The 10,323-nt window shown below is 40.9% G+C and overlaps 3 non-coding genes across 3 annotated transcripts; all 3 read right to left on the minus strand.

The window, feature by feature from the left end:
- Positions 1-4,904: 4,904 nt before the first annotated feature.
- TRNAC-GCA lies at positions 4,905-4,976 on the minus strand. The gene has a single exon. It is a non-coding gene; the product is annotated as a tRNA-Cys (tRNA).
- A 905-nt stretch (positions 4,977-5,881) lies between these two features.
- TRNAC-GCA lies at positions 5,882-5,953 on the minus strand. Its single transcript has one exon. It is a non-coding gene; the product is annotated as a tRNA-Cys (tRNA).
- A 4,306-nt stretch (positions 5,954-10,259) lies between these two features.
- On the minus strand, positions 10,260-10,323 carry TRNAC-GCA. The gene has a single exon. It is a non-coding gene; the product is annotated as a tRNA-Cys (tRNA).

Genomic DNA, 10,323 nt, shown 5'->3' on the forward strand with positions numbered 1-10,323 from the left:
GGGGGATTGTATACCAATGAAAGAATTTTTCTTTTACATTTCAAAGAGAAGAGCAAGCGAACTGGGGGGGTGGGGGGGTGGGCAGGGATGAAAATTCAACAATGAGTGAATGGAAATCCAAAATCTCTGTAAATGTTCATTAATTTTAAAAAAAAATCACCACAGACAGAAAGGGTACAGCCATCAGAGTACTAGAAATAACAAAAAAGCATGAAAATGCAATCCAGAATATTAAGACCAAATTGGCAGAAGTATCCAACACACTGGTTGGACAAAAAAAAAAAAAGTAGAACTGAAGAGATGGAACAGAGTCAGCGAGCTGGATAACAAGAGATATAAAATGTAAAGAAAATGAAGAAAAAAAAATAGAATAATGTGGATGACATCAAAAAGAACAATGCACATATGCCTAAAATTCCAGAACATGGGCATGACAGGGAAATCACTGAAAATTGTGGGGGGAAAAATACGAAAAAGAAAACTTTCCAGGTATTTTGAAGCATGGGGAAATCCACATTCAAGAAGCACAACAAACACCAAATAGACTAGATCCAAAAAGAAACACATCCAGACATATTATAGTCAAATTTTCCAAAATAAAAGATGAGGGTAGAATACTAAAAGCAGCATGAGAAAAAACAGAGTCACCTACAAAAGGGAAACCATTAGATTAAATTCTGATTTCTCAACAGAAACCATATGAGTTAGAAGACAATAGGATGACATATACAGAAAGTTGAAAGAAAGCAATTGCCAGCCAAGGATCCGATGTCCAGCAAAGCTTTCCATCAAACATGAAGGAGAAATTTGATCTTTTGCAGAAAAGAGATAATTTAAGGAATTTGTAGAAACAAGACCAAAACTACAAGAAATTTTAAGTGAAGTCCTTCACAAGGCAATACCAAAGGAGTAGACCATAGTAACCAGAAAAAAACAGAAAAAGAAACACAACAAAATGACAACGATAAAACCTGACCTGACAATAATCACACTTAATGTGAATGGACTAAATGTGCCCATAAAGAGAAAGAGAGTAGCAGAATGGATAAAAAAAAAACCCAACACCTATCAATATGTTGCCTACAAGACACACATCTAATAAAAGAAGAGAAAGACAGACTCAAAATCAAAGGCTGGGCAAAAAAATATACCAAGCAAACGACAACCTCGAAAAAGAAGAAGTGGCAATACTAATCTCTGATAAAATCAACTTTAGAATGAAAACCACTGTAAAAGGAGAAGCATTACATACTGATTGAAGGCACAACAGATCAAAACACATAACCTTGATCAACATTTATGCACCAATGATAGACTTGGAAAATACATAAAACAATAGTTAACAGAACTGAAGAAAGAAATATACAGCACCACAATAGGGGTAGGAGACTTCAACACACTACTATCACCAAAGGGTAGGTCAACTCAAAAGAACCTCAACAAAGATGCAGAAGATCTAAACTGTACAATCAGCCAACTCCACCTTGTGGATATATTCAGAGTACTTCACCCAACTAAAACTCAGTTCACTTTCTTCTCAAGTGCACATGGTACATTCTCCAGAATTGATTACATGTTAGGACACAAAAGAAGCCTTAGCAAATTAAAAAACATTGGCATAATACAAGGAATCTTCTCAGACCACAACGCCATCAAACTAGAAAATAACCATAGGAGGGTAAAACTTATAAAACCTCTGATGTAGAAACTAAATAACTCTCTGCTAGAACATGATTGGGTTATTGCAAAAAATAAAAATGAAATTAAAAAGTTCCTTGAAACAAATAAAAATACAACATACCAAAACCTCTGAGCTGCAGTTAAGGCAGTTCTCAGGGGACAATTCATAGCAATAGACACACACACAAAAAGGAAAAAAGAAATATCAATGATCTAACTTAACACCATCATGAAATAAAAAAAGAACAACAATCTAATCCTACAGCCTCTAGAAGAAAAGAAATTATAAGGACAAGTGCTGAAGTGCTGAAATCAATGAGACAGAAAACAGAAAAACAATTGAAATCATCAATAATACCAAGAGCTGGTTTTTCTAAAGAGTCAATAAAACTGACAAACCACTAGCAGATTTAACAAAAGTGGAGAGAGAGAGAAGCAGAAACAATGAAATTGATAATACTATGAAAAGCTATACTTTAATTAAAAAATCTAGAGGAAATGGGCAAATTCCTTGAAACTAATGCCCTACCCAAATTAACAAGGACAGATATAAAACACTTGAACAGATCCATCACAAAATAAGAAACTGAACAAGTCATAAAAAGACTTCCCCATAAGAAAAGTCCTGGACCAGATGGCTTCACAAATGAATTCTACCAAATTCAGAGAGGCTGTAGCATCAATTCTACTTAAAGTATTTTAAAAACAGAAAAAGAAGGAACACTTCCAAAGTCATTCTATGAAGCAAGCATAACCTTAATACAAAAATCAGGTAAAGATATTGCCAAGAAAGAAAACTACAGACCAGTTTCTCTCATGAATATAGATGCAGAAATCCTTAACAAAATCCTAGCCAACAGAATCTAAAAGCACATTAAAAAAATTCATCATGATCAAATGGGATTCATAACAGGTATGCAAGGATGGTTCAACATAAGAAAAACAATAACATAATTCACCATATTAGCAAAGCAAATAAAAAGAAATATATTATCATAGCAATTGATGCAGAAAAGGCATTTGACAAAATCCAACACACTTTCCTGACAAAGAGAGTCAGCAGAATTGGAATAGAAGCGAATTTTCCCAACATAGTGAAAAGAACATATGCAAAACCAAGAGCCAACATCATTCTCAGTGGAGAAATACTAAAAGCATTTTCCTTGTGAACAGGGACCAGACAAAGATGCCCACTGTCACCACTTTATTCAGCATTGTATTGGAAATGCTTGTCAGGGCAATACAACAAAAGAAGGAAATAAAAGGCATCCATATCAGCAAAGAGATAGTTAAACTATCACTATATGTAGATGATATGATAGTGTACACAGAAAACACCAAGGACTCAACAAACAAACTGTTAGAGCTAGTAGACCAATTTAGTAGAGTGGCAGGATACAAGATCAATATCCAAAAATCAGTGTGACTTCTCTAGAAAGAGGATTTCACTAACAAAGAGGATTCAGAGAAGGAAACCAAGAAAGCAATACCATTTACAATAGCCAGCCACAAACTGAGATACTTGGAAGTGAACCTAACTGGAGACACAAAATATCAATACAAAGAAAACTGCAGAACATTTCTTCAAAACACGATAAAAGACTTAAATACATGGGAAGACTCAATATTGTGAAAATGACAATCCTACCAAAAGCACTCTACAAGTTCAATGCTATCCCAATATAGATACCAAATTTATTTTTCAAGGAGATCAAAAGTAAAATTGTCTAGTTTATTTGGAGAGGAAAGAGATCCAGAATAAGCAAAGCACTTCTGAAGAACAAAAATGAAGTGGGAGGCATAGCACTCCCTGACCTCAAAACCTCTTTACACAGTGGTAGTAACCAAAACATCATGATACTGGCACAATGACAGGCACATAGGCCAACGGAACACAACTGAGAACCCAGAAATGGACCCAGCTGTCTATGGTCAACTGACATTCGACAAGGAAATAAAGTGCATCAAATGGAGAAATGGCAACCTTTTCAACAAACAATGCTGGCAAAACTGGACAGCTACCTACAGAAAGCTGAAACAGGATCCACATCTCACACCATACCAAAAAAATCAACTCAAGGTAGATCAGAGACCTGGAGTAAAGCCCAAAACCATAAAGTTCACCAGAGACAAACTGGGATCAAACTTAGACAGACTAGTCTACGGTATAAAAAAGACTGCCAAATACAGTCAGAAATGCACAACCCGGAGAGTACAAAATTAACAAATGGGATTTCTAACGATTAAATCCCTATGTGCATCAAAAACATTTCCCATCAGAGTGAAAAGAAAATATACTAATTTGGGGGAAAACATTTGGCAATATCATTTCAGACAAGGTTCTTATATCAAAAGTTTACAGAATCCTACAGGTTCTCCACACGAAAAAAAAACACTGATAACACAATTACAAAATGGGCAAAAGACATGGAAAGAATTTTCACAGAGGAAGATTTTAGAATCATAGAAACATAAAGGAATGTTCAAAATCACAGGCAATAAGAGAGATGAAAATCACAATGAGATACCACTGTACTCCAATAGCAGTGGCAAAGTTTAACGGGACAGCAAGTAATAAATGTTGGAGAGGATGTGGCGCAAGCTAGGAACTCTTGTACATTGTTTGTGAGATTGTAAAATGGTACAACCAGTCTGGAAGGCAGTTTGGCATTTCCTCATAAAGCTGAACATAAAAATTCCGTATTACCCAGCTATTCCACTGCTTGGAATATCCTCTGAGAAGATGAGAACTGAGGCACAAATGGAGATTTGTACACCTATGTTCATAGCAGCATTATTCACCATTGCAAGAATATGGAAACAGCTCAAATGTCCAACCACAATCGAACAGATTAAGAAATTATGGTACATTCACATGATGGAATACTGCGTAGCTCACAGAAGCAATGATTTTATAAATAACTACCTAACTTGGGAGGGACTGGAAAGCTTTATGCTGAGGGAACTCAGTCCCATAAGAAAAAAAATCTGAATAAGACCATTATTATGTGTGTATGAGGATCCAAGAGGGGGAGGGAGAGAGCAGAGGGGTGAGGATGGGCCGGGGGTGGGGGAGTTAATCATAGGGTCTCACAATTTGATGGATGGAGGGAGAGGTGGAAAAAGGAAATGAGAAAGATCTGGTGTGAAAAAAAATGCATACAAACTTTGTAAGCAAACCAGTATTAAATAAATATTAAAAAACAACAACAAAAGCACAAGGTAGGGGGCACCTGGATTTGAACCAGGGACCTCTTGATCTGCAGTCAAATGCTCTACCCCTGAGCTATACCCCCTTGAATGCAACAAGCCCTAATTAATGCTTTTCAGCGCTGTGGTAGCACCCAACTTTATAATATTAACTTGTGCTTCTCTTCAGGACTAGATGACTCATGATTAGATACCTTCCTTCAACTCTATGGGATTTCATATTTTAAAGGGACAAACACAGTCCATGACATTTAGCAAAATATTCCAGTAGTTTGGCTTGGAAATTCTACCTCATCACAGGAAAAGGAATGGGTTGGGGGTTTTGTGTGTTTGTTTACAAGATACCGTCCCACTCCATCCTCAAACTTTGCTACGTACAGACTCAGCTGCCCACATCAGATCACCTCTTGTCTCTCATTCATCTCTGATAAGTCACAAACCCAGTGGTCACCACCACCACTACCACCATGCAAATGAATGAGTTGAGAGGGGGAAGAATAAAATGCTTAATGTCTATCATAAGAGAAACACTTTTTCAGATGAGTTAATACTTGTTCATGAAGATGCTATTGTGGTTAATTTACAAATGCACACACACATGCAGACGAGGTTCACAGCACAGATGCTGCACAGACAGAGCTGAGAGGAGGTGACCTGGGGCTGGACGATGTTCTGGAGCTCCACTGAAGCTGGTTCTCAGTCTCACCTGAGATCCTGGGAGCTGCATTCTAGGAGCACCTGTGGAGCTTTTACAAGGTGTCACGCCTTTACCATAATTAAACGTGTTCATTTAACTGGTCTTGGGTAAAGCCTGGGAAAAGACACTTCTATAGACTCTTTGGATGATTCTATTCATACTTCAAGTTAAGAATCACAATATTGAAATCTCACCCTTCGGTGGATCTAGAAAAAGTCTTTTCCCAAGTGTCTACTGAGGAGCAGGAAATTTAAATTCTGGCACTAGTTTAAGAGGTCAAAATAAGGGCTAGTTAGGGGGCACCCGGATTTGAACCAGGGACCTCTTGATCTGCAGTCAAATGCTCTACCCCTGAGCTATACCCCCTTCTACAATAATAAAGGCTAATTGATGTCTTTCACCTTTACAGTCACAGCCACACTACCTGTAAGCCATTGAGTTGACTCATCAGGATGGACCTTTTGGGAGCTACCAGACCTCCTTTGGAGAAAACTCAGCAACCTGTTACATCACAAGAGACAGTTTCCTATCATCAAAAGTCAGCTGGTGGTCTCCCTGAGTTCAGTCCTGAGTGTGGGAATCAGCAAATAGAAGCCTTGACATTTACTGTTAAAATGGCCTTCAAGTCAAATGCATGGACCATTATGGTGCACATTTCAAAAAGTACAGAAACCTGGGGTGTTTGAAATGTCAGCTTAAACTCAAAGATAAGGTGATGGTCTGACTTCTATGTCCCCACCTAAACTCACTGCTTTATTTGTCCAGAAATAGAATTCTAAATAAGAGGTTGTAGACATGTTCAACTTTAACATCTAATGCCAGGCAGTCTTCCAAATGGTTTTACCAAATCACACCGCCGCCTGCAGTGAATGAGCGTCACTAACGCCCCACACGATCGCTTACACTCGGTATTTCTCATTTCCATTGTGATTGAATATGCGCATCCCTAACGGTTGATGAGGCTGGAGCACTGTTCACATACTTGCTGGGTTTGGGTATTTGTGGTGGTGAAGTGTAGATTCAAGTTTCTTGCTCACTTTCTGTCGGATTGTGCTTTTCATTTTGTTCTGTGCAAGCTCTGCATTTATTTACATATAATCTCTTCCTCCAATAAAAGGACAACAAACAATTGGTCTGTGGGTTGCCTTTTTACTCTGTTAATATACTTTCCAAACCCAACGATCCTTTATTGCCATTAAGACAGAGGCTCTATATTGCATAGGAGAAGACTCCATTATTTTCCCATGGGTACAGGGTGTTTTCGAAAGGCCAGAACTTTAGGTTCGTGGTGTGTTAACTATTTAACAGGCTTGAAGAACTTCCTACTTTCTTAATAGTGACTGAGTCAGAACCAACCCATAGCTGACCCTCTCTCTAGCAGGTTTTCAGAGACAATTAATCACCCAGGAGGAGATTGCCCAATATTTTCCCCGCAGAGCTACTGGTGGATTTGAACTGGGTGCCTTTGGGGTTGCAGCAGCACAGCTTCTTACCACTAAGCCACTAGAGCTCCTTCTTGCCTATTTGTGATTATTGTTATGTGCCCTTAAGTAGTGTGGTATTTAAGTGTGTGTGTGTGTGTGTGTACCATCAAATCGGATCTGACTGGTACAGGAGGAGATTGTGCCTCCTCCAGCAGAGCATCTGGTGGATTTGAAACGCTCACCTCTGGGATTGCAGTCTCCCTCCACTCTGGAAGTCAGCTGACTGGTGGCATGGCTGGCATCTCAATGGCGGCCCATCTTGGTGGCAGTCAGTCAAGGCAAGTTTCTGGGATCCTTTTTGTTGTGTGTCACTGTTCTTTTTGCCCTGTTTTAAATTGTTTTTGGTGAAATATTCTAGATTGTATAGCCCTGGTGTGTCCACTTGCTGTGCAGAGGTAACTTGTGGTTGCTGTGAAACTGAACACTGTGACACTGATGTGTCAAATGCGAGAATGGTTACCCATGGTGGACAGTGTTTGGAGAAGCTCCCCAATTAAAATAAGCTTAGAAGCAGGAGTGGCATCCACTTCCGAAATAGCTTGCCTCCGGAAACCCTATGAACCTGGAGAAAGGACAAAAGTTATACAGGAGGTGTCCAGGTCTTTTGTTCATAGGGTCGCTATGCATCACCTACGACGCGATGGCACTTAATAACAACAACAACAGCCCTTCAGCAGAGTTTCTGCTGTCCTCAGAGGAGCCAAGCCTGGTCTGCCTGGCAATTGCTGGTGCCTTTGCCAGTCCAGGGAATGGGTGCCCTCCAGTCAGACAAGGTGTCCCCTCTAATCAAGGGGCTGATAGTAGTCCAGATGTGGGGTCAGCAAGCTCTGGGAGGAAAGATCTGAGCACTTTCAGCTCCAGAAACAGGACGCTGTGGGCGTGACCTGAGGCGAGTTGGGTCTCCTCAAGGTGAGAGTGGGATAAGAAGAGAGTGATGGGAAGACACAGGTAGGAGGGGGAGTCATGACAGGGTGAGTGTAAGGTCGCCGAGGAAGGACAGAACCCAGTTCAGGCCAAGAAAGAAAGTTTACTGAGGAGAACCTGCCAGGCAGACTCCCAAGTCGAGACCAATCTCTGTTTAAACTTAGAGTTTTGTATTATGTTACAATGAAATCGGACAGCTGCTTGTGACAAGATAAAAAAGCAGGTCAGGGGATGTAGATTCCCGGGAAAGGGAGGAGGAATAGTTTTATGGCCCTCAGAGAAAAACAGAGCTACAGCTGCTGCTCTACTTCACATGGTTTGACCATTTCTGTGGCTGTTCTGGAAAGGGAGAAAGAACAGCTCCGAGGCCCTAATGTCGGACACAGCAGACAAGGTGGACATTGGACCTTTTCAGCTGCGTGGATGCTGATGCCCTCCTGAGTCTTTACCCAACATGGACAGCTGGTCAAGACGGCCAGGATGCACTGTTTGCTATTCTGTACTCTCGTCATGTCCTCCTTATTTGATGTTTCTACCCGGCCACTCTCACAACCTCTTTAGCTACTGACTGTGGACACAGCTGCTGCTCCTGCCATCACTGTCCTGGGTTCCTAGGTCACCTGGTTCCCACATGGCAGGGACAGTAGTTCAAGACGGCTGTGCTGCACTCTTAAGGTTCTATATCCTGGGATTCTCTGTAACCGATATTTCAACTCAGTCTCTTAAGTCAGTGTTTGTGTAAGGAGGCTGTCAGACAATGCCGCTACTCATGTCACAGCCCTGCTCATATGTGAGATGAGTTTCCCTGCGCTGTGGCCTGCACCACTTTTTTCCTAATAGAATAGCAAAAGAGAGAGAAATTTATATAAGAAGAAGATAATCAGTGTGACCAAGAAAAAAAGCTGGGATTGAAGGACACTATTTGTACAAAGTTTCCTGTTTTAAGAGACCCCCTAAAGCCAAGGAATATTGATGTCAAGTCACAAGGAGATTCTCAGGGAAAGTGAGGCCCACAGATGCGCTAAGGAGACCCGGGCTTTCCCCAGAGTCGTTGGAGGGAAAGCCTGGCCCGAGAGCTGGCTCCCTGAACCAGGACTTCTGGTGGGAGCTCTGTGCCTGTGAACGATGACTCTGGGGTCTCTAAGCCTCACTGTGTCTAAGACAGTGAGACAGACTTGGGAGGTTCATGTCCCTCTATCCCCTACATGGACTCACATCTCAAACTCACTGACAATGATTAAAGAGGACACAAGAAGAACTGATGCTTTTCAGTTGTGATGCTGGCAGAGATTAATGACTGTGCATGGACTGCCAAGAGAACAAACAAATCTGTCCTGAAGAACATGCAACCACAATGCTCCTCAGAGACAAGAATGGTGAAACTTTGTCTCACTTGTTTGGACATTGTTTTCAGGAGGAACCAATCTTTGGAGAGAGACATCCAAAGAGAGGAAGATCCTCAACTGCATGGATTGACAGAGTGACCACCACAGTGGCCTTGAGCAGGACAGCGATCATGAGGACGACACAGGACAGGGCAGGGCTCAGATCTGTCGCTCGTCAGGTCACTGTGCAATGTGGTTGACTCGATGGCACGTGATGACGACAACAACAACAGCAACAACAGCATCCTTCCCATTTTCACCCCTCTGCTCCCACACCTTTCCTCCTGTGTCCTCATATGTGTTTTATCAGTTATCCGTCTATTTTTATGGTAATGGTATTACGCAGTATTTGTCCTTATGAGACTTAGTTTCACTCAGTAATGGAGTTATTTTGTTGACAATGGAATGAGGTGTGTTCCTATCTCGTCCAAGTTATACTGTGTGAGAGGAGACCAGATACAGAGACAGAGACAGAGTAGAGAAGGTAATGTGACAACAGAAGCAGACATCACAAATTGCGGACAGCCACCAGAACCCAGCGGAGGGGCATGGAGTGATTTTCACAAGCTCAGAATGAATCAACATGTCTGACACGTTAAATTCTGACCTCTATCCTACACAGTTGTGAAGCAATCAGATTCTATTCTTTGAAATGGTTATAAGAAACTAAGATGGTGAGCTTCATGGATTATAGTGAACTCAAGGAGGTGAGACCCACACAAAGAGACACTCATTGTGGCTCCACCTTACATGGCATGGACAGAGAGCGTCTGTGAGTTTGTGCTTACGAATTCCAACAAGAAGTGTCTTGTAAACCTTTCTAAGGGTTCAGAGTTAGTCTATTGTTGCTTTATTTATAAAAATGTCACACAAATTAGGGGGCACCTGGATTTGAACCAGGGACCTCTTGATCTGCAGTCAAATGCTCTACCCCTGAGCTATA

Source organism: Elephantulus edwardii, unplaced genomic scaffold, assembly GCF_000299155.1.
Source record: "Elephantulus edwardii isolate Elephantulus edwardi_28Jun2011 unplaced genomic scaffold, EleEdw1.0 scaffold00121, whole genome shotgun sequence".
NCBI classification, from domain to species: domain Eukaryota; kingdom Metazoa; phylum Chordata; class Mammalia; order Macroscelidea; family Macroscelididae; genus Elephantulus; species Elephantulus edwardii.